At 43.5% G+C, this 24823-nt stretch overlaps 1 long non-coding RNA gene across 1 annotated transcript; it reads left to right on the top strand.

Moving 5' to 3' along the window:
* The first annotated feature begins 1076 nt into the window (after nucleotides 1-1076).
* Nucleotides 1077-18214, top strand: LOC123374930. Its single transcript, XR_006581256.1, has 3 exons — nucleotides 1077-1585; nucleotides 7075-7150; nucleotides 18138-18214. It is a non-coding gene; the product is annotated as an uncharacterized LOC123374930 (long non-coding RNA).
* Nucleotides 18215-24823: the final 6609 nt, after the last annotated feature.

Below are 24823 nucleotides of genomic sequence, written 5' to 3' on the forward strand. Positions count from 1 at the left end.
GGCTCTGCGCTGTCCGCCGCAGCAGGCAGCGCAGAGCCTTTTACACCCCAGCCGCGGCCGGGAGTCAGAGGGCTCTGGGCTGCCCGCTGCGGCGGGGAGACCAGAGCCTTTTAAATCCTAGCCGCGGCTGGGGTGTAAAAGGCTCTGGGCTCCCCGCCGCGGCAGGGAGCCCAGAGCCCTCTGACTCCCGGCCGCGGCTGGGATCTAAAAGGCTCTGCGCTGCCCGCTGCGGCGGGGAGCCCAGAGCCTTTTAAATCCTAGCCGCGGCTGGGATTTAAAAGGCTCTGGGCTGTCCACCGCGGCGGGCAGCGCAGAGCCCTCTGACTCCCCGCCGCGGCTAGGATTTAAAAGGCTCTGGGCTCCCCGCCGCGGCGGGCAGCCCAGAGCCCTCTGACTTCCCCCCGCAGAAGGGGGGGGTCATCTTATACGGCAAGTATATGGCAAAAGTAATTTTTTAATGAAAAAATTAGGGGGTCGTCTTATACGCCCCATCGCCTTATACGCCGGCATATACGGTATGTTGAACAGCACTGGTCCCAGTACCGACCCCTCAGGGATACCACTATTTATCTCTCTCCATTCTGAAAACTGATAATTTATTCCTACCCTTTGTTTCCCATCTTTTAACCAGTTACTGATCCATGAGAGGACTTTCCTCTTACCCTATGATGGCTTACTTTTCAAAAGTCAATTTAAATTAAATACTTTTTAAAAATATATATGGTTTTTTAGAAATCTAGACCTGTTATGTGTTTTGGTGTAACTTGCATTATTCTTATGTTAAATTTGCATAATCCTAACAAAACATTTACTTTATTCATATCTTTTTTATATATCTCGTTGGTCCTGACACCCCCCCTGTAAATTCAAACACCCCCCCTAATTTCAATTCCTGGGGAAACCACTGCTCCCTCCTCTGTGCATGTGGCCAATCCCCGCAAGCAGCCACCCCCGCCTCTCGCTCTAAATCACCGCCCAGAAACCCCGCAGCTGCCCAGCCACCCCTCGCTCTGCGAGTCTTCTGTCCCCCCACCCTTCTCCTGTAACCCTCCTCCAGCCTCGCCCTAGCCCTCCCTCCCCTCTCGTCTCCTCCCCTCACCCCCCAGTGTCCCACGGTGGCAGCTCGCTCGGGGACCCACACGTCATTAGCGGAATGGGGGCTACTAGCAAAGTAGGGGTGTACCCCAGGGCACACAGTGACGCCCTGAGACTGTTTTAGCCAACACAAGTCAGCCACTTAGATACCCCTCCAGGGAGAGCAGCCGTGGGCGCGCTGCAAACATTACCTCATTTTAAAACTCCCACGGAGAGTGGAGGAAAGTGTATTTGCATTATTCCGCCCTCGATCTCCCATCCCCGTTGCCTGTAATTTGCCGCACACCTTATGGCGTCCCATGAATAATACCCCTCCCAACACCGTGGCGTGCTGTGTTGTCAAGCTTGTTTGACCCTGCAAATACTTAAAATCTGAGATCTGGTATTGCTATCATTATTATTACGTCTAATAAACACCGTGTCTGTTTATGGAGCGGTATAAAAGATAACACCAGTATATAGAAAATGCTGATCCGGGGATTTTCCCATGGTAAGAGAATTTGAAGAATTAACTTTTGTATCCATTAATTATCATAAATTTCTCATCTGATGGCAGGTTGTTGTATAGTTTGTGACAATTTCTGCTCTGTCCTCTCTGGCAGCATTATGTAGTTTTTCTTATTGATAATAATGTCAAACTGTTTATGCCAAACTTTAGGGTTTTTTTAAAAAAATGTTGTAAACATATTTTTCAGAACATTAATATTTTAATATAATTAGCAAAATAATCAATGTAGAGTTTTTCTCCCTTGTTCTTGATGTGAAGTGCTTTATTTATGATAATCTGAGGACATTTTTTCTTGTACCTTTCTTGTGTTTGGGGCATTAGTATAGAATTGTTTTTCCTATTAGTAGGTAGTAAAGGTTGAGTTTAATAGGCACTGGGTTGCAATATCTTCTCTCACCTTGGTTATATCATTCCTCTCTGGAGTCTGATCCTGCATTAAGAAACCTGCAACCACACACACATGACCCACCGACTTCATTGAGGCTCTGCATAGGTGTAGGATTCCATCCACATGGTTCTCAGTACAGGATAGGGGCTGCAGTTTTTAATGTGTGTGTGTCACACTTTAAACATCTAGGACACAGAAAATCAGTGGGGCTCCACACAGGCTCAGTGGTCCATCCAAGTTGAACAAGTTGAAAGACCATGGCCTATGTGTAACATTTGTTTGTAGAACTTTAGGTGATGAGTTTCATTCCTACCAGTGTAGTTAGTAGTTACAGTCAAGCTCCAGCCTTCATTTCCTTTAGTGGAATGAATGGTGGAACTGTACTGCTAATTTTAACAGTAGTTTACTGGTGTGTTGTATTTATCCAGTAGGTTTTTTTTTAAAAGGCCCAAAGATTTTTTTCTTATAAACCAGTCTGAAATTCCTTTATATTCCCTTGATGTATGATGAAGTAGACACAGAGCTAAAATGGAGCAGAACAATACAAAAAAATTAGACATTTAAACAAAACACATTCCCTTGCTCCCATCCTTTTCAGTAGCAAAATTCCTAACAAATTGAATGTGTGCTTTTGTTTGTTAATTTTTGCATTTATACCCCAGCATTCTAGACTGAGCCTCCTGGTATTAGAGCCTGAGGCTGCTAGGGAAGCAACATGGTATTAAGAACTGGGTTTACAAAAGACTAAGCCCAAAATTTACAAACTTGAGTATACTTAAATTTTAGCACCCCTATTTCTGTTGAGGTACCAGAATAAGAGTGACTTCATTTTTAGAGGTTTTAAGTACTCCAGCTCCTCTTGACTCCTCACATGCGTAAGTACTACTCAATGTGAAGAACAGTGGCCAAATCAGATTCTGAGTAAGCAGGGGCGGCTCTAGGCACCAGCAAAACAAGCTGGTGCCTAGGGCGGCAAAATGTAGGGGGCGTCCCCTGCCGCCGGGGAGGGCGGGAGGCTGGGCTGGCGGACCTGCCGCAGTCATGCCTGCGGGAGGTCCACCGGAGCCCCGGGACGAGTGGACCTGCCGCAGGCATGACTGCGGAGGGGGCGCTCGTCCCGCGGCTCGGCTGGACCTCCCGCAGGCATGACTGCGGCAGGTCCCCTCTTCCCGCGGCTCCGGTTGAGCTCCCGCAGTCATGCCTGCGGGAGCTTAACCGGAGCCGCGGGAAGAGGGGACCCGCCGCAGGACCGGGGAAGGGCGGCGCAGCGCACCGCGCTGCTTGGGGCAGCCTGATTTCTAGAGCCGCCCCTGTGAGTAAGGATAGGACCCAGTGTTGTCCATGATACTGGCAATGAGCACTTTGATATACTTTAAAAATATGTAATCAAACAGCTTATGCCCAAACTTTAGGTTTTGTGTAAAAAAGAGAAAAAAATTACTAACCATGGCTTCAATCCTGCATTGTGGTGGGCACAGGATGACTGCTGTGCCCACACAGAGCATCGAGCTTCATGCAGGAGTAGCAGTCATCCTGTGCACAATCACAATGAAGGATTGGAGGAGCCCTAATGTTTTACAAAACATTAATATTTACCTGCAATTGAAGCAAGCAATGATTTGTGTGTGTGTGTGTATATATTCCTCTGCAGTGCTATGAATCCAAATGCAACAGAACTGTGTTACTGCATGAAAACCAGAAAATGATACAATGAAAAAAAAAATACAGTGAAACTTAGTCTAATTTGACTGTTCACAAAACCTAAACAAACATGATAGATAGTGAAAATGAGATTTTTACAGTTTCTTTCAGTTAAAATAATTTAAGGTGGTAACAAGAATAAGAATCTGATGCGCTTCTATGTTGCATCAATTCTATGCCAAAGTAGCTCCATTGCTTTCACTTGAATAACACCAGTGTAAAGCTGCTTTAGCAGAATGGAGAATCAGGCCTATTATTTTCATTTTGACTATCTCATTAAATGATTGTATTATTGTTAAAGCAAAATGAAACCTTGTTCACACAGCCTCACATTGGGTTTCCCATGCTGCCAGTGAACAAAAATGATGTAACTTTTCAGCAAGCTGTCTGCTTCCTATAGGCTGCTCAGAAATGTGAACTGCAATTTAGAAACATTTTATCAAATAAATTTCTGCATGGTGAGAAGTGCTTGTTAACCTATGAATTTTCAAGCTACTACAAGTCTCAAAGTGGGTGAAACTTTCCATTTAAAGCATCTGAATAATTATATGGCAAATTATAGGAAATATTGATTTTCTTAAGCTAAGCGCATCTATAATATCTTTCTTGTCCAGTGTAAATTCTTATCTGGGTCGGATAGCAATAGCCAAGCATCTCATTACATTGCATAGGGATTCTGGAAAACCAGTGGTCTAAGTGATGTGAAAGAGTAGGCTAACTAGAAATAACACCATGTGGAAACAGATATAACAGCATTCCTTCCACTTTATTCATCACTAAGCTACAGAGGATCTGGATTGCCTATATATACATTCACACTTCCCCTTATCACATTATATCTGTTGGTTTCCACACACTGCTTTACTGCAGCATGGACATTCTTTCATGGCAGGGCATGAAGCAAGTTGGCTTACTCTTGCTGGCTGTCACCAACTGCCTTGAAAGGGAGCCTCGCTGCATAGAGTCAGCATTTTTTCAGTTGCCTGACTCCCTTAAAGGGGCCTGCAAGGCTTCCGGAGAATAAATGTTCATCAGGAATTAGGAAAAAATAGGTGTTCTGATAAATTGTACCAATATTGAACCTTGCAGTGCATATGTTTGAAGAAGTTTGGAAAGATGCTCACCTCATCTTCTTCTTTGCTGATGCAAATGAGATCAAATTTGCAGGTTTTTTTCTGCTGTTTTTTATTATTTCAAAGAAAGTGTGTCTAATTTTCAGCTTCCTGTAAAAATGATTTGAGTGAAACCAAACATTGTCACAACAGGGCTCTGAATATGAATTTACATTACTGAAATAGAAACCCATTATAAAATCCACTATATTATAAAAGTACTTATAATTTATTATTTGCCAAAATTTGACAGTATGCTCAGCCCTTTACAAGACCTGCCTTGAGGTGGTGCTTACTGTCACATCAGGGCAACTGCACCGGTATTCTGCCTATAGTCAACCCAGAGTACCACTCTCAGGCTTCTGGCTGCCCAGCCATCACATCTCCTGGGAGGAAACGTATCTCTCGCTCCTGAACAGGATATTTCAAGGCTGCAGTTTCCTTCCTGCACCGTGAATTCCCCAGCATCACTCATAGACTCAGACTTTAAGGCCAGAAGGGACCATCATGATCACCTATATGACCTCCTGCATGTTGCAGGCCACAGAACCTCATCCACCCACACCTGTAATAGACCCATAACCACTGGCTGAGTTACTGAAGTTCTCAAATCAGGATTTAAAAACTCCAAGTTACAGAGAAATCACCATTTACACTAGTTTAAACCTGCAAGTGACCTGTACCCCTGGCTACACAGGAAGGTGACCTTCCCCCCCCCCCCCAGTCTCTGCCAATCTGACCCTGGGGAACATTCCTTTCCAACCCCAAATATGGCGATCAGTTAGACGCTGAGCATGTGGGCAAAACCCACCAGCCAGACATCTGGGAAAGAATTCTCTGTAATAACTCAGAGCCCTACCCATCTAACAGCTCATCACTGGCCATCAGAGATACTTGCTGCTAGCAATTACAGATGGGCTACATCAGGGATGGGCAAACTATTCAGCCAGTCAGGGCTTTGGATCCGGCCCAGGGGATTGCCACCCCCGTGGCGCCATGGGCCCCACGCCGCTCCCAGAAGCAGCCAGCACCATGTCCCTGCAGCCCCCGGAGGGGAACAGAGGGCTCCGCGTGCTGCCCTCGCCTGAAGAAACTGACCCCACAGCTCCCATTGGCCAGGAATGGGGAACCGTGGCCAATGGGAGCTTTGGGGGAGGTACCAACAGGTGAGGGCAGTGCACAGAGCCCTCTGCCCTCCCCCCAGGAGCTGCAGCCTGCCCTGGCCCCGGTGCGCACCGCTGCCACCCTGGAGCCGCTCCAGGTATGTGGCGCTGGGTCGGAGCCCGCACCCCAACCCCTTGCCCTGAGCCCCCTGCTGCACCCCTCTTGCACCTCAACCCCCTGCCCTGAGCCCCCTGCTGCACCCCAACCTCCTGCCCTGAGCTCCCTCCCACACCCCAACGCCCTGCCCCAACCCTACATTCATGCCCCTGCATGCAATTTCCCCATCCAGATGTGGTCCTCGGGCCAAAAAGTTTACCCACCCCTGGGCTACATGCTGTTGTAGACAGTCTCATCATACCATCCTCTCCATAAATTTATCAAGCTCAGTTTTAAAGCCAGTTAGGTTTTTTACCTCCACAGCTCCCCTTGGAAGGCTGTTCCAGAACTTCAGTCCGTCGATAGTTAGAAACCTTGATCTAATTTCAAGCCTAAACTTGTTGATGGCCAGTTTATATCCATTTGATCTTGTGTCCACATTGGTGCTTAACGTAAATAACTCCTCTCCCTTCCTGGTATTTATCCCTCTGATGTGTTTATAGAGATCATCATATCTCTCCTCAGCCTTCTTTTGGTTAGGCTAAACAAGCCAACCTCTTTCAGTCTCATCTCATAAGGTTGGCTTTCCATTCCTCTGATTATACAAGTAGCCCTTCTCTGCATCTGTTCTAGTTTGAATTCATCTTTGTTAAACATGGGAGACCAGAATTGCACACAGAACAAGAGAGTCTGTTTTGCCTTCTCCTCAGAGATTATAAATAGTGTTGTTGCCACAGTTAAGTTACCACACAGCCATTTCTAAGCAAACATATTTATTCATAAAGTGAAAACATTACAGGGAAAACAATAAAAGAACCTACATGCATGCTAATAAGCTTACCATTGCTCACCCCAACTCCAAGTAGTGCTCTGGCGAGTGGACAGTCCACCCAACCCCACTGGAGTTTTTTTCTGTAGTCATAAGTTCATAACAGCTGTTAGCTCAAAACAAGCCCACACATGAACATATGAATCATTCTTTTATCCACTTTTGTGTCTTCAATCTACAGAGATCATGAATAAGTAATCAGCTGGACAATGGCTTTCTCCTCAAGGCCTAGCTTCCAAAGGATGGTCCGTCCTGAGGTAGGTAATTTCCATTCCTGTCCTCCCACGTATTTTCTAGGAAACCCACACAACTAAACACTCAGTCTTGTCTGACCCACTGTTTTAAAAGAGTCCTTTGAAGCTTATAAAACTTCCCAGAGCTTACATTAGTCCTTTTTCCCCCTTAAAGAAGTTATATACAATCCACAATAACATATAAACGTTTGCATTTTTAATACGGTACTGTCTAAAATACTTAAACTTTATTCAGCAAGGTTTAACGTCATGCAGTAAGGTTTGTCCAGGATATTGCAGGAAATTGCCATATCTGTCATGCTTACAAATATCACTCATTTGGTGAGAAATACATTTGCCCCATCATCACAGTTTTACTCAGTCGGACACAGGTAGATATCTGAATCTTCCCTGTAGTTCCTACTCTGGTCAACGGCGCTTGCTGAGTTCCTTCTGCTTCCAGTCATTCTGAATAGAGAACCAGGGGCTCCAGGCTCCTCCTCTTTTGCTCCATGTCTCTTCTCATTGCTCTTCCTGGTGGATCTCTTGCTTATGCTATGCTTCTTAGTACAATACAACATAGCAGATAGTAGCAGGCCCCAGCCAGTCTAGGGGAAAGGGAAAGGTGGCTCACAGGGGCCAGCTTTCTCCCCTCATAACCCTGCTCTCATCAGCTGTCTGAGTTCATCATGGGGTATAGTTGAGAATCCAGGCTAATATATGTGGGGGTTCAGTACTACAGGTTAGTACTTATATTCAAATGTATTCACGATTTCCAATTCTTCTCCAGAGAGTACCTTAGCGGGCATCACTGCAGCATATATATTGGATTCCCACGGTCATTTGCACCATTCTAGCATCCAGTGTTAGTGCTCATATTAGCTGGAGCTGGATATATTCTGTATAATGTGTTATATATTGCGGAAATAAACCTCCTCTCAGTAGTTAGCTCCGAATATTTTATTCCATTTTGTTATTGATCTTATATTTTAGATCATGACCTCAGAGTTTTTTCCATTTGTCTGCTTTATTGTGAAGCTGGGATTTATATACTGCAGAGTAGCACATTTAACATTTGAAGGAGCTCAAGAAGAGTCAGCAGTGAAGTCTCTTCAGGAATAGAAAAAGATCCCAATCATATCAGACTCCTGCCCAGCTATCTGGCTGACCTACAAGCATTACCAGTCATTTTCTTTGTCTAGATCATATAGTTCACAGTGGCTGAGAAGAGACAAGATAATTCCATACTGCAACAGCTGATTTATATGGAGAATTACTCTCTTAATCTATGGAAAGTTGTACTATTTCACTTAAATGCACCTTATGTACATCAGAGAGCATCTCCTCATGGAAGTTAGTAGTCTGATATTAGATATCCTGTTCATTGCGAGCCAGTTAGAATCAGCATTGCAGAGCATGCCGCAGCTTGCCCAAGCAACTTTAATAATACAAACCAAAACCGCAGAAAATCCACCCGGGGCCAGTTTGGATTGCAGAGACATTGGATGTCAGTAGCAAGAGGTATCTAATGCAGCAGTTACTGTAGCCCTGCCTATGAAGAAACAGTGCCAAAACAGCCTATGAGTCAGAGTGGAGACTAAGAAAAATTAACTTGGCTATGATCATGTTTTTATGTCTCTTTCACTTGCATCTTTAAAGAGCCTAACTGCATTTTCCAATTGGAACTGAATCTGTATGCGTTCTCTGCTTTCCCAATTGGTTCTGCTCTATTTCCTCATCAAGATGCTCTGTACCTCTTCAATATCAGGTCAGGTCTGTGGAGAATCCATTAGCCCTTTGTGGAACTAGCATACCTTTTGGGAAAGAGATTATGCATCTCACATAAGCTGGAATCAGGGCTGTACTCTAAAACTGACTCTCTGTTGGTTTTTCATGTTACAAATAAATGTGACTGGTATTACATGCATTAGACCAAGGCTGGTGCTATAATGGAAGCAGCTTTACACATTCATAGTCAAAAATCTTTATTTAAAAAGATTTAAGGATGAAAGTGTGTTTCACCGAAGTCCGACTTCTGTCCAAAACCAATATTAAAACTTTCTTTTCTCAAATATGTTACACTCATAAACCCTCCTCCCCCAAATATTAGAAAATCCAGAAATGAACAGTTAAAGGGTTCAGCCAGTTAACCACAATGTGAAAGGTGTGCAGCATTCCCCATAGCCAAGCATGGCTTTGCAGAGGCCAGCCTCAGTTTCCAGCCTGACGGGCTATCATCCTGCCCAGCACTTCTTGGCCTTCTCTACCTTCTCCGCAGGCCTTTGGAGTCAAGGTTCAACATAAAGTTTAATAGATCAAAAGGCCATCAGGCTGAGTTTCAGGTCCCTTCTCCTAAAGTTCAGTGAGGGCAACTAGTGCAAATTCCCAAAGACAAATTATCTGAATAGATTGGGGGTGCTTGTTAACGTCTGTGTCAGAAGGCCATCCATCTGGGGGATTACTGCACCTGGAAGAAATCAACAGTATCTGCCTTGCTCCTGGCAACAATGAAGCAATATCACATAATCAATAACCGATGTTGAAAAAAGGTACAGATTATCACAAATGGCCACTCGACGTTTGGTGGCTTGTCTGCTATTTGTTAAGTAAGCGGGTCATCTGGACTTGGACCTGTTTGTTACAAGATAGAACAATAAATATATAAAGTTTTTCTGTGAGTGGGCAGATAGGTGAAATGCGTATCATGTGCCTTTTCTCTCACACTGGGGAAATGGGTGCCATTAAGTTTCTCTCTCATACTCAGGGTGCAGAGGAATGGGGAGGAGAAAGCTAGAGTAATTCTGGTTGCGGTAATGTGGGCAAAACAGACCTGATTTTTAGAGTTAGTCAGAAAGTGTGCCCTCCAGCCCCCAGGAAACAAACTTTTCATTCAGTGAAAAATTGAAAACCAAAATACTTCGGCCAAAACTTGAAATAGTGCTGTCATGGTGCCTTATGGGAGTTGTGTTTTGGGTGCTTAGAGCTCCATTCTCCTCTCTAGGCCAGCATCCCCAGTTGGACTGCGTCTCTCATGATGCACCATGATTTCCCTTCTTGGTGAGTGGAGGGAGTGCATAACAGAAGAGGTAGCTCTCTCTTCCCTCACTTTGAAACATGAGTCAGTCTTAGGGTTGCCAAGTGTCTGGTTTTCAACTGAAATGCCCAGTTGAAAAGGGACCCTGGCGGCTCTGGTCGGCACTGTCGACTGGGCTGTTAAAAGTCCGGTCAGAGGCACATCAGGGGCCCAATGCTAGGGCATGCTCCTAGGCCTGCCTGCCCTGGTCTGCGTGGCTCCCGGAAGCATCTGCCAGGTCCTTGCAGCCCCTAGGTGCATGGGCAGCCAGGGAGGCTCTGCATGCTGCCCCCATCCCTAGCGCCAGTTCTGCAGCTCCCATTGTCCGGGAACCGCAACCAATGGGAGCTGCGGGGGCAGCACCTAAGGGCTGCAGGGACCTGGCAGCTGCTTCCTAGGAGCCACGGTAAGTGTCGCCGGGACCCCAACCCCCCCTTTTACACCCTCAACCCCTGCCCGAGCCTGAAGGTCCCTCCCGCACCCAAACTTCCAGAGCCCACGCCCCCCCAAACACGGAGTCCTGAGCCCCCTCCTGCATCCCAAACCCCTCATCCCTGGCCCCACTCCAGAGCCCACACCCCCAGCCCTCCCCCAACCTGCTGCCCCAGCCCAGAGCCCTCTCCGGCACTCCAAACCCCGCATCCATGCCCCCACCTCCTCCCCAGAGCCTGCATCCCTAGCCAAAGCCCTCACCCTTCCCACACTCCAACTTCCTGCCCCAACCTGGTGAAAGTGAGTGAGAGTGGGGGAGAATGAGTGACAGAGGAAGAGGGGTGGAGTGAGTGGGGGCAGGGCCTTAAAGAAGGGGCGGGCAGGGGCAGGGTGTTCAGTTTTGTGCGATTAGAAAGTTGGTGACCCTCAGTCTCAGTCTGTTCTCTGCTCCCCATCCCCTCTGGAACACCAGGCCTGGGAAGGGAGTGAAGATCTTCTTGCCCCTGCCTTTCCACCCCAGGCCTGGAAAGGAAACGATTCTGCTATAGTGGCCCCCTCTCCTGCCCCAAAAGAGAGGGTGAAGAATCTCTGGAGCTGTAGGAAGAGCAGAGATGGAACTTGTGGGTTGCTAGATGGGCAGATGTGGGAGGCAATCTTGATATAGGGGTTAGGGGAGTACATAATTAATTGCTGAAGTGGGAGGACTTGCCGCTATGGGCTGAATTAATCAGTGAGAAACTTTTGGTTTGGGGAGAAACTGGAAATCTTGCACCATCGGACAGCCAGTGAAACCTTGGGGGCCAGAAGCACCTTACTTTGTACATTTGGGAGAGCTGGCAACACTAGGTCACATGAACCTTGATTGTGGGCAGGGGAAGTTAAAAAAATACAGAAACAGACAAAAATACATGATATAATTTTGTTTTTAAAAAATCCCATGATTTTTTGAAGTCTGACATGTTTTTCAAACTTCAAATACCAAGCGTGGCAGGTAATGCAGCCCTAGAACAAGAGCTACTGCAGTAAGTAGCCCTTTTTACATTTCTTTTCTCTTGTTACTGTTTTAGAGAGAGATTCACAAGAATGTATGTTCAGCTTTTGTTCTGTGAAAAGAAAAATAAAGTGTTTCCTCAGGGGAAATGTGTAAATGTCTAAGGCATAGAAACTGGATGAATTTTTTATTTTATTCAGCTTTAATTGTTCTATTTAAGCTATATTAATGCACATATCTCATTTTGGCTATGATATTTCATTTTAACTGTATACATTAATGTTATATTGTTTTAAGGTTGCAGTTGAAAAAAGGCAGTGGGTTTGAGTGAAATTAAAATGGTTTGTACACTGTACTGTTAAATATATGGAATAATGTCATCAACATTATTTCTGAATAAACCATTCGCAACGCCCGTGTAATTGGCTATTCAATTATTTATGAAGTGGGTTTTAGTCTTTTAACAAAGTCATTTGTACTCTGGCAACCTTGTTTTGAGTTAATTAAATCCTTAATATCTCTTAATGTAATACTTTTTTGTTCTCTTCCACAGCGAATTTCAGATTTTATTCTTATTTAATGGGTTATAATATAGAAAGGAATTGTATCTTCTGTAATGTATTTATTCTCTTTGTCCTTGTGGGGCTAGAAATGTAATTATTTCATCTTTGGTTTATGAATCACAAGCAATGGCAATAAGGTGTGTTCCCGCCATTTCAGAGAACAAGTAATGTGATTTTCTTAGAAAGATTAACTGAAGTTGACCTTAAATTTGGTAGCACGACAGAAGAGCTTCATTTGCCATGTGAACAGGGCTCAAGTTGCAGGGGAAATGGTCATACTCTCCCTACCTCCAGCCAGAGACTAAGACTAAAATTAGATGCCACTCACAGTAAATTGTGCAGTTGTCCAAAATATGTTAATGCAGGTTCTATTGGGCCTCTCAGGCATAATTTCTTCACAGTGGGCTTTCACAGACTTGTAGATTTTAGGGCCAGAAAGAACCATTAGATCAACTTGTCTAACCTGTATAAAACAAGCCATAGAACTTCATCCAGTTACTCCCGTACTGAGCCCAATAACCTGTGTTTGATTAAAACATTTCCTTTAGAAAGGCATCCAGCCTTCATCTGAAGACAACACGAGATGGAACAATTATAAGAAAGAGTTCATAAGGCCCTCAACTCAGGAACCTGGTTCAGAACTCCCAATTTCAAGTCCATAAACTCTGGTTAGGCTGATGTATTAGAGCCTAAAAGAAAAATAATCACCACCTGCTGCAGCCTGCATGACTTCTACTTTCCTCTCTCTTGCCCAGTTTCCTGTTTAAATAGCCCAGCCCTGGGGACAGGCAGGACCTCCTTGATTATACCCCAGGCTGTCCCTTGTAGGATAGTACACTGCTTCACACTTGTGTTTTTAAATAAGGACTCAGAGACCATGTTTTTCTCCTGCATGATCATACAGTGAACTCACTACTTTAGAGCCACTATTCACTATCAGCTGCTGTACCAGTTCCTTGGGGATGCTGGCAGCTTCCTTAAGTTAGAGCAGGGCAGGTTATACTCTGGCAAGGTTCATGAGCTGATAAGCATAAAGGTGACTTAAAGCCACTTTTGTATCCCTTTCCCTGGATAGTGTGGTGCATTTCCTTGACCTTACCTGAGGATCTGGGCCATAATACTAATCTCGTGCCATCTGCATTATAATCATAGAATCATAGACTATCAGGGTTGGAAGGGACCTCAGGAGGTCATCTAGTCCAACCCCCTGCTCAAAGCAGGACCAATTTCCAACTAAATCATCCTAGCCAGGGCTTTGTCAAGCCTGACCTTAAAAACCTCTAAGGAAGGAGATTCCACCACCTCCCTAGGTAACCCATTCTAGTGCTTCACCACCCTCCTAGTGAAAAAGTGTTTCCTAATATCCAACCTAAACCTCCCCCACTGCAACTTGAGACCATTACTTCTTGTTCTGGCATCAGGTACCACTGAGAAGAGTCTAGATCCATCCTCTTTGGTACCCCCTTTCAGGTAGTTGAGAGCAGCTATCAAATCCCCGCTCATTCTTCTCTTCTGCAGACTAAACAGTCCCAGTTCCCTCAGCCTCTCCTCATAAGTCATGTGCTCCAGCCTCCTAATCATTTTTGTTGCCCTCCGCTGGACTCGTTCCAGTTTTTCCACATCCTTCTTGTAGTGTGGGGCCCAAAACTGGACACAATACTCCAGATGAGGCCTCACCAATGTCGAATAGAGGGGAATGAGCACATCCCTTGATCTGCTGGCAATGCCCCTACTTATACAGCCCAAAATGCCGTTAGCCTTCTTGGCAACAAGGGCACACTGTTGACTCATATCCAGCTTCTCATCCACTGTAACTCCTAGGTCCTTTTCTGCAGAACTGCTGCCTAGCCATTCGGTCCTTAGTCTGTAACAGTGAATGGGATTCTTCCGTCCTAAGTGCAGGACTCTGCACGTGTCCTTGTTGAACCTCATCAGGTTTCTTTTGGCCCAGTCCTCTAATTTGTCTAGGTCCCTCTGTATCCTATCCCTACCCTCCAGCATATCTACCACTCCTCCCAGTTTAGTGTCATCTGCAAACTTGCTGAGAGTGCAGTCCACGCCATCCTCCAGATCATTAATGAAGATATTGAACAAAACTGGCCTCAGGACCAACCCTTGGGGCACTCCACTTGAAACCGGCTGCCAACTAGACATGGAGCCATTGATCACTACCCATTGAACCTGACGATCTAGCCAGCTTTCTATCCACCTTATAGTCCATTCATCCAGCCCATACTTCTTTAACTTGCTGGCAAGAATACTGTGGGAGACTGTATCAAAAGCTTTGCTAAAGTCAAGGAATAACACATCCACTGCTTTCCCCTCATCCACAGACCCAGTTATCTCCTCATAGAAGGCAATTAGGTTAGTCAGGCATGACTTTCCCATGGTGAATCCATGCTGACTGTTCCTGATCACTTTCCTCTCCTCTAAGTGCTTCAGAATTGATTCCTTGAGGAACTGCTCCATGATTTTTCCAGGGACTGAGGTGAAGCTGACTGGCCTGTAGTTCCCCGGATCCTCCTCCTTCCCTTTTTTAAAGATGGGCACTACATTAGCCTTTTTCCAATCATCTGGGACCGCACCCGTTCGCCATTAGTTTTCAAAGATAATGGCCAATGACTCTGCAATCACATCCGCCAACTCCTTTAGCACCCTCGGATGTGCTCGTCCAGTTTGTCTATTTGAACAGAATAGTCTATTTGAATTGGAATAGATTGATGTAATAAAAAGAGGCTTATGGCTCTGACCCTGCAACCTTCATACACACTAAACTCCCACTGAAATATGAAGATTGAAGCACTGGAACCTTTGTGAGACTGTATTATAATCTTTCTGAACTACATGGAGGCTAGTTAACAGGGCAAGATTTAGGGGCAGGCGACCTAGGCAACTGCCTGGGGTGCTGGGCCTGGGGGGCACCGGGCTCAGGGTATTGTAAGGTATTCAAAAGTTTAACAAATGGAGGGAAGGAGGGAGTGCCAACGACGCTCCTTTCCTGGGGTCCCATTTGGTCTAGGGTTGGCCCTGCTGGTTAACTAAAGTCCATGAACAACCTAGTGAGATCGCTTCTGCATTACACTAAATGTCAAAACTCATTTTCTATTGTACAATAGTGCTGAACAAATCAACCAAGTTTCCAGTCATTAGGGGGCCATTGTTCATTTCGTGGCAAGTTTCTCCAACCTCCCAGGTTAACACTGTCCTATATCTATGTTTTAAGGGTATACTTTTGGTATTAAAATGATGCCCAGAAAAACAGTTACTATATGAGCCTATCTGCTTTCCTCTAAAAATGGCTCTTATCATTAAACCTTATCATTTTTATTGCTCTATAGCACATATAACAGAAACTGAAGCTGTGACCTGAGAAAGGGAATTTGCTTCAACAAAGTCATGCCTGACTTGTTTTTAGAGGTTTTTAGCAACTGAACAAAATATTTAGGAATCAATAGTTTTGATGAGTTATTTGGGTATAATGTAAAACTCTTAAAATGCAAACTACCCCATGAAATAATTTGGATATCTCCCTTGACATAATACTGGACAGAAATTGAATCCTTTCCTGAATAGTTAATAACAGTTCAATAGAAAATATCTGCTTTAATTTGAGGAGTTAGTGTGTTCTTTGAGTTGAAAACAGACATTGTATTGTAAAGATGTGTTATCTTCATGTGAAAATTGTTTTGTCCTTCCTAAAAGAACAAGAGATTTCATTTTGATCATTATCTCTAGCAGAGTTGTTGCCACAGAGAAGACAGAATATGAAATATTTCTGGGAATCTAGAAGATATCAGTCCTTGACATGATAGCTCGTTAGCTGCCTCATTCTTTTCCTTCCAAAGGAAACTTATTTCTTCAAAATTTAATTTGCAGATTAAATCAGTGTTCTCTCTTCATAAAGCTCTATGTGTTAGATTCAACTGGTATTTCAATTGGTTTCAGTAGGACTACTCATGTGCCTAAGTTCCTTGCTGGCTCACATGCACTTAAACCCTGATTCAGCAAAGCATGTAAATATCTGCTTAAATCTATCCCTATTCAACAAACCATGTAGTGTGCTTAACTTTATATTGTTCTTATATCACATTGACTTCAACATTAAGCACGGTCTTAAGTGCTTTGCTGAATTGGGGGGCCATAGTCTCCAAGGGAAATGGCAGAAGCCCCCATATCACTTGGGACATTAAAGCTAGACTGGACAACACACTAGGAAATGTACCGTAGGGAACAGTCCTGCACTGGCAGAAAGCATCTGGAACAGATTACATAATAGGTCTTTCCTTTTCTACTCTCTGTGATCAGAATCAGAGGAAGTCAGGGTCACCTCTAGATTGCATTTCAAATATTTTACCAGTTGCTTCTTTACTCAATTTAAAAGAATAAGTGAATACCAGAAATTTGGACGATGCCCTAGCCTTTGCTCCACTTTTTGGGAAGCCCAGTTCACAACCCCCCACTCATCCTTTGGAATGAGGACTGTGTCTTTGTATATTTGTACAGTGCTTCTGCACAACAGAATCTCAACTGTGCCTGGGGCATGCTGTAGTAATATTAATATTAAAATAATTATAGCAACAGCAACAAAATAATAGCAATAATTTGATGAGATAATCTCTGCAGATGGAAAATGAATTATAGCACATTATTGTAACTGAGAGCTGTGTTAAAACTAGAAGAGACTGTCTTTCAAAATTATGCTGATAGCAGTAGAACTACAGTAGAACCTCAGCGTTATGAACACCAAAGTTATGAACTGACCAGTCAACCACATACCTCATTTCGAACCGGAAGTACACAATCAAGCAGCAGCAGAGACAAAAAAAGCAAATGCAGTATAGTACTTTGTTAAACATAAACTACTAAAGGGGGGGAAGCAGCATTTTTCTTCTTCATAGTAAAGTTTAGCAGTTGTGTTAAGTCAATGTTCAGTTGTCAACTTTTGAAAGAACACTCAGGACATTTTGTTCAGAGTTACGAACATTTCAGAGTGACGAACCACCTCCATTCCCAATGTGTTCATAACTCTAAGAGTCTACTGTAGTCAAAAGAAATTTCACCAAATGGTATTTTTCAACTAAATAAAAGTTGAAACTGAAATGTTTCGGGGAAACACGTAGGTTTTGATGGACATTGAGTTGGAAAGTTCTCATGGTGAGGCTGGACTTTCCAGTCAGGGATATCCACCCCAGAATAGTCAATACCAACTGGAGAGTACAGGTCTGTCTCATCTTATGCTGGAGTTACGTTCCGCGGTCAGCGCGTAAAGCGAAAACTGCCTATAGTCAAAATTACATTGAGTTGAATGGCGGGTGGAATCACCTGCATTTCAGGAACAGTATTTAAATTGTTATTTTTCTCTTTTTTTGTTGTTTTTGCCAACCACGTAAAGCTGAATTCGCGCATGGTAAATGCGCGTAAGATGCGACAGACCTGTATGTGAAAATCTGAAACTGAGGCCTTCCTACCCTTCCAAAAAGCTCTACCCCCTTGACCTATGAGCCTCAGCCTTTAAGTGAGTTGCTTCTACCATCCTCTCCCCTATCCACTCCTTACCTTGCCCCTCCCTGCCGGAGAGCCTTGACCCCAGGTAACGGGTCCTGCTTTCTGGCCAGTGCCTGGAGCTGAAGGGAGCTACTGTGGTTTTAGCAACTGGCATGTGAGGGTGCAGCGTGCTGCACATAGAGGCCGCTCTAGCTACAGTGGCACAGTGACCTGGTGCACCAGGCCACAATGACACTCACTCAGATTTGTTTGAGCCGTCCTCCTGCCATCATATTGTTTCACTGGCCCTCTCTCAGATTGTCCCTTTGTCATCTCCTCCAACCCCTGGGGGCCAGGCTGGGGTGTGGGTAGGGACAGTCCCAATATTTGGGGCTTTTTCTTATATAGGCTTTTATTATCCCACACCCTCTGTCCCGATTTTTCACACTTGCTGTCTGGTCACCCTAGGTGTAGAAGAGCCATGTTCAAGTCTCCCCTCTGAATCACACAGAGCAGGGACTTCAGGATGATCTCCCACATTCCAGGTGAGCGCCCTAACCCCCGAGCTACTGACTATTCAGGAGCAAGTATCTCTCTCGCTCTCTCTCATGTTTTTTCACAAAAAAAACTTCATTCAGCTGTGAAATTAAAAAAAAATTCTAAACCTTGAATTTTTTTTTTTCAAAACAGAATTCTTGTTTTCCCGCCAGCCTTAATCACCAAGCCCTTTCCCATTGATGTTAGGAAACCATCCTGGGTTTACGAATAATCTATGGATGTTCTAATTTATTATGTGAACAAATAATTTTTAGTTTCCTTTCATTACTTTCTTTCTTTCTCTCACCCTCTTTATTTTCTTCTCTCTCTCTCTTCTTCTCTGGTCAAAACATTTCTACATTTTGTTAAAAGAAGAGAAAAAAATATTCCCCCACCCCCATTTATTTAACCTGCTTCACAATCTATTAATCCTTGCTGTGCAGCTTTTTTCTCATACATTATATATAGTGTATGAGACAGAAAGAGGCACACATATAGATTTGCACAAATGTGCATGAATAGAGCCACACATATACAGTGGTGTGGCATGGTATAAAGATTTGCTGGGACTCATGTGTGCTGGCCACATCGCACATGCATGGTACAGCTATACATTTATTTAGTGTGTGCATCTAGCCAAGCAAGGGCATCTGCAGTGGCATGATGCAGTTCTTCTAGGCCATTGGCCCCTGCCGCCTAGGAGCCAGACCTGATGGCCACTTCTGGGTCGCAGCACAGCGCTAGGACAGGCAAGGAACCTGCACCACCGACCGGGAGCCGCCCGAGGTAAGCCCGTGCCCCCAAGCCCCATCCCCCTGCCCCCCCCCGCACCCCAAACCCCTCATTCCTGGGCCCCATTCCAGAACTTGCACCCCCAGCCCAGAGACCATACTTCCTCCCACACCCCAACCCCCCTGCCTCAACCCACAGCCCCCTCCCACATTCCAAATCCCTTAGCTCCCACCCCCTAGTCTGGAACCCTCTTGTTCACCCCAAACCCCTCATCCCCACCCCAGAGCCTGCACCCCAACTCCCTGCTTCAGCCCAGAGCTATCTCCTGCATCCTGAACCCCTTATTTCTGGCCCCATCCCAGAGCCTGCACCCACAGTTAGAGCCACACTCCAACCCCCTCCCACACTCCAACCCTCTCACCCAGCTCAGTGAAAGTAGTGAGAGTGGGGAAAGCACACCACTGAGGGAGGGGGGAATGTAGTGAGTGGGGAGGGCAGCACTTTGGGGAAGGGGCAGGCCTCAGGGAAGGGGGTGGGGCTAGGGTGTTTGATTTTGTGAGATTACAAAATTGGCAGCCCTAATCGCCATCCATTGGCACAGTTCCACTTGTCCTTAGCAGCTTCTGGGTAGATGGCCGATGGTAGTCCCAATAATGCCTCTTTGTCCTCGGTTACCTCTGGTGGCAGGGCATGGATCGCTAGGGATCTGGTCTGGAGTCCCACAGAGGGCTTGAGACATCTGCCTCCTTCCCTGGCTCAGCCCCAACTGAGCTGTAAGGCCCTCTCCTTATGCTTCCTGTCCTGCCCCTGCACTTCTGGCAGGGGCAGGGCTGGTTTGGCTAAGCCTACCAGGGGGAGCGTAGTGGTCGGTCAGGACCAGGCTTAGAGGGATGAGTAGGCTTCCACTGCCTCACTTCAATGCCAATAAAATCTTGATATATCATCACTCCATCTCATAGAATTGGATTTGTCATATATTTTCCAAAAGATACCCCAGACTCTATTTTAGAAATGTTTGACAGGGTATTAACATTTGTATTGGTGCTGTGTTTTTATATCCATTTGTGTGTCAAGTCAGATTGACTAATTACCCTGTGTCTAACTGCAAGGCCTCAGAGGGAGCTAAAAATTATAACTGGGATGTCAAAGGAGCCTAGATGAGCTAGGCACTGAATTCCTGTTGAAATTCAATAGGAGTTGGCACCTACCTCTCTTAAGCTCCTTTGAAAATCCCAGCCCATATCAAATAGCTTTTAGAAAATATATGTGTAGGAAACTGGCTGAAAATAGCCTTTCTATAAATCAAATGCTGTGATTTTTAAGGTGAGAGTCCCCTCTTTCCTCCTTCTTGCCCCTGTCACATCTCTGTCAGCAATACCTCCCCAGAAATGCCCACCTGCCCGTGGCCGGCAGCATACAGTGCAGCCCTGGAGGGCATCTGTGCAAATATGACTGTAAGTCATCTTTGTGTTTCCCTGTGCTAGGGTGGCTATGCACTGGTCCAGTTTCCTAGCATGTCAGAACTACCTGCAATGGCAAGCAACATGTGCTTGGGGCTGTTGAACTTCAGCAGTATAGTGCAAAGAGGCCGGACCACAGTGCAGAACCTGCCCCTGAATTTCATAGCACCTATAGAACAGGTATCATCATATCCATTCTACAGATGGGTAAATGGAGGCATCGAAATTATGAGCTGTGTTCAACATCACACACACTAGTCATTTGCAGAGCTGGCAAGAGAATCCAGGAATCCTGTCTTTCTGACTTGTGCTCGAGCCACTAGATCCGTGGTTCTCAACCTATTTACCATTGTGGGTCGCATATGCAGCTCTCTCTGTGTTATGTGGGCCACATCCACACAATATATGTACTAGCTGTATGGCCCTGAGGCTGTCACATGGGCTGCAGCTGTGTGCTGATTGGGCCACAGCTGTGTGCTGACTGGGTCACAAGTGGCCTGCAGGCCGTGGGTTGAGAACCACTGCACTAGATAAAATACATATGTGAGTAAAAGACAGACAAGGTTGAATATATATTGGTAATGCCTAAAAACCAAACAAATGGGCCTATTTTCTTTGTACTTACAGTTTTTCAAATTGTGCTCCCAGGATTTGGGAAAATAGGGCCAGCTCTCTCTCAGCCCTCTAAAAGGACCTGCTTGTACTGTGTTAAGAGAGCTGTACTTAGAAAGAGGAGAAAAAGGGTTGTTCATAATGAGCAACTCCACCATTTAATTTTGATCTGCATGAATACTAACCAAAACATAAACATATGATCAGCTGCACAATTAGCTTAAATATTTTGTTTGGCTGGCCTGCAAAGGCTTTTAAATATCTTCTCTCAGCATCAGGAGATACAAAAGATATAGTACCATCTTTTTTTAAAAAAATGTTTATTTATAACAATATATACAAAAATGTTCCTATCCAATCAAAGAATCTTAAAATGTCATCCAGTACTATATAATGATAGAGCACAAGTTAATATAAAAAAGGAAGCAATAAAAAGGCATGTATTTCTTGACAGTAACTATCATTACATGAGATAATGGGCAATTAGAACAGTTTCATCAATTCACATAATTGACAGCAGTATTTTTATAAAACATATTGCTAGTTATGGTGGTTAGAATAGGTATGCTTGAGGGTTTAATAAAATCTTTAATATAATAAAGAGGGCCATTAGTCATTTGTAAGAACTACCATATCATTACAATTATATTAGAATATTTAAATTGTATAAGTTGAAAGGAAAAAGGAGAGCTGAAGCCAAGGAAAATTCTGTATCCTATTCTGAGACAAAAAAAAAAAAAAGAAAACAAGAAAAAAAAAAGAAAACATACAAATGCATATTAAAATGCAATTAATGGAAAAAATCTTATTTGAGAAATAAACAAACAACATTTAAAAGAAATGTGAGCCAAATGGAATTACCTCACAATAAAGCATTACAATGGGAATATCTATAGCATATATAGATCTTTCTACCATTAGGGTAATAGCTACTTCCTGGGCAAAAGTTTCATTTGAAAAACAATACTAAGAACAGAGGGAAACCAATTTGGTAGTATTAGGCTCAAAATTTAGGGCCTAATCCTGCTGCCATTGAAATCAACAACTAAAGGTCCATTGCCTTCAGTAGTGCAGGATACAATACTTCAGAAAATGAAGCTATGGGCCTGTGATAAAACCAGGTGAGAAATACAGAGTTTCTTTCTTACCACCAATCCTAGCAGAGGATTATATAAAGAGAAATATCTGTGGAGGCCAGTATAATTAATTATGATGTTGCGTCATGGAGCAATAAATGTACACCCTCTGTCTTGTTTTTTTCTTTCTTTGTAATTTCCCTAAAGAATTTTTTCATCATTTGTAGTAGGTTTGCTTTGTTGTTCTAGCTATTGTGCTATAATAATATACAGCTTCTGGAAGCTTCCCAAGGAGTGCTGTGCATTTCTGTTTTATAGGTCAAATGGCTTCTCAATAATTCAACAGTAGCATGATGGGAAAAGTACCAGTAAACTTTATTATACATTTTTACCTAGCTCCTGGATTTAGGATCAAATAAATAAAGCCATGTACAATTAGCATGTTGTTTGCAGTGCCAGCAGTTAGGAAAAGTGTGGCATGTACATTTTTCTGAACAACGCACTTTGGCCCCCCCTTTACTCATTCCTTTTCCATGCAATAATAGATGACCCTTTATGCAAGGCCCTGTGTACTGTGCAGCAGGCTGGACCTACATTCTATATCCCCTCCCTTTATGCCAATTTCTGCAGCACTCTGGTATGACAGACTGGAAATTGTACAACAGTTTCCTTTAAATTTAAAATTAGAGATTTGTTCTGATCAAAATATGAACTTGAATAATACATCAGTACAATAAACTCACTGTTATTTATAGCAATATTAAATAGAATTCATTTTTAGTGGTCAGGACATAGAATGCATCTTGGTATTGTGGGATATGCATATTAACTGGACGATCTGCTAAAATGATCACCCGTGTAAAAACTGACAATGTTGACATTCAAATTGTCAGCTTTGAGTTTCAGAGTCGATGATCCATTGACATTAATGGGAAAAGTAGCTCTGAAGGTTGTGTATGTCCCCATCTGCCTGCAGATTCAGCAAAACAATACTGGTTTACATTTGGTGCATGTTTTTAAGGTTTTCTTTGCAAACATACAAGCTGTGAACAATTTTTTTTTTTAAAGATGAAAACTCTGGGTCGGGAGAATAAATCTATCAAGGGGTGGATTCTGCAGCAAATTCTGTGGCCTATGCGAGCCTCTGTCTGGCCTGCAAAATTGAATGTATAGTTCAAATGAAGTACTTGATCCTGTGAGGCGCTGAGTTCCTCCTGGGGATGCTGGGTGTCCTTACCCCTCACCAATTTTACAGAATTATGTGTGGTTGCAAATATCTGGGGTATTAGGATGAAAAGAAAATGCTTATTTTCCAGGGTCTGTCCATTGAAGTGAATGGCATTTTTTGGTAAGTATCTGTGCAGTCTCTTTTCATTAGATTGTTTCTTTTTCATGGAGTTGTGTGGCCAAATCTCTGTTAGTGTATCTCCACTGAACTCAATGGAGTTACAGCAGCAGAGAATTTGACTCTTTAAAAAAAAGAGACGCAATTTATAAACCCAATTACCATCCATACAGTCCAAAACAAATGAGAACACATTAAATACAAAAACATGTACCAAAAACTTGAAGATATTGAATAGAGAGCTGAATATTCAAATACTCCAGTGCCAGGTAAAATCATTACCACTCTACTGCATAAATGCACAAATTGGGTCCTGTGTACTTGTCTTTTATTTAATCGGAGAGCCACTGCTGCCAATCATGTGTCCATGGCCAATCCATCATAAAAAAGTCTAAGTACTAAATCTCAGCATAGACTGAGTTACTTAATAATGTCTTTGTATAATTGTACTCATTCTAAATAGTTGGTTGAGTGATTTTTTAAAGAAAAAATCACTGTAATTCATCATTTTTCCTTTTAAGCACTAATGGCAAGAATTCTGGGGATTATTTATTTATTTTTAGTTTTCCACAGTATATTTCCATGTAATTACCTTAAAATGATTGTCTAGAGTGAGACTCTATTTCCTGTGAAGCTGTATTGCACAAAAGCACCCCAGCCAGATGCAGGTGTCAGACCTCCAGGAAACCTCTTCAGTTAGCACTAATAAAGATTGTGGTGCAGAACTCCTGCAAACAACTGTAGTTTATCTCACTAATATATCTTCTACTGCAGAGACTATAGCAATTTCTGACTTCCAATTACAAATGAAATATAATATGGATTTTTGCAGAAATTGAACAACTAATGTAGACTATTACACAAACAGCCCAAACAGCATTAAACACACACAACCAAAGAATACAGCAATTTGCAATACCATTAATTTGAATAGGAGCATATTCACATGACTTTCAATCTTGCCTGTAAGGCTAATGTTGCACTGGAGAAAAAGTGGGGAAAAAAGAGAAAATTATACTAAAAGAAAATGATCAGGCCAGGGCTGTTTGCATTTCCTTTGCTGTTACTGGAGAGATTTGTGTTTCACTAGGCTTTAGCAAATTTCCAGCCCATATTCTCCTTCTATTTGATGCTAAATAAAAGCATGTCTTAATCCTGCTATCCCTGTGCACTCTGAGCTACTGCTTTGCTTGAATATATTCAATGCAAACAACTGTGTCCACACAATAGTTAATTTGCTTGCAGTTTTAAACTCAGGAATTTTAGAATTAAGATTCCCCTGTGAATCTTAATTCTGTCCCCTTGCACAAATATATTATGGGCTAAATTCTGGAAAGCTGCATGCTAGGGATTTTGGAGGTGGCTTGGAGGAAGGAATCAGGCTTCACTATG

Source organism: Mauremys mutica, chromosome 7 (genome assembly GCF_020497125.1).
Source record: "Mauremys mutica isolate MM-2020 ecotype Southern chromosome 7, ASM2049712v1, whole genome shotgun sequence".
Classification (NCBI taxonomy): Eukaryota; Metazoa; Chordata; order Testudines; family Geoemydidae; genus Mauremys; species Mauremys mutica.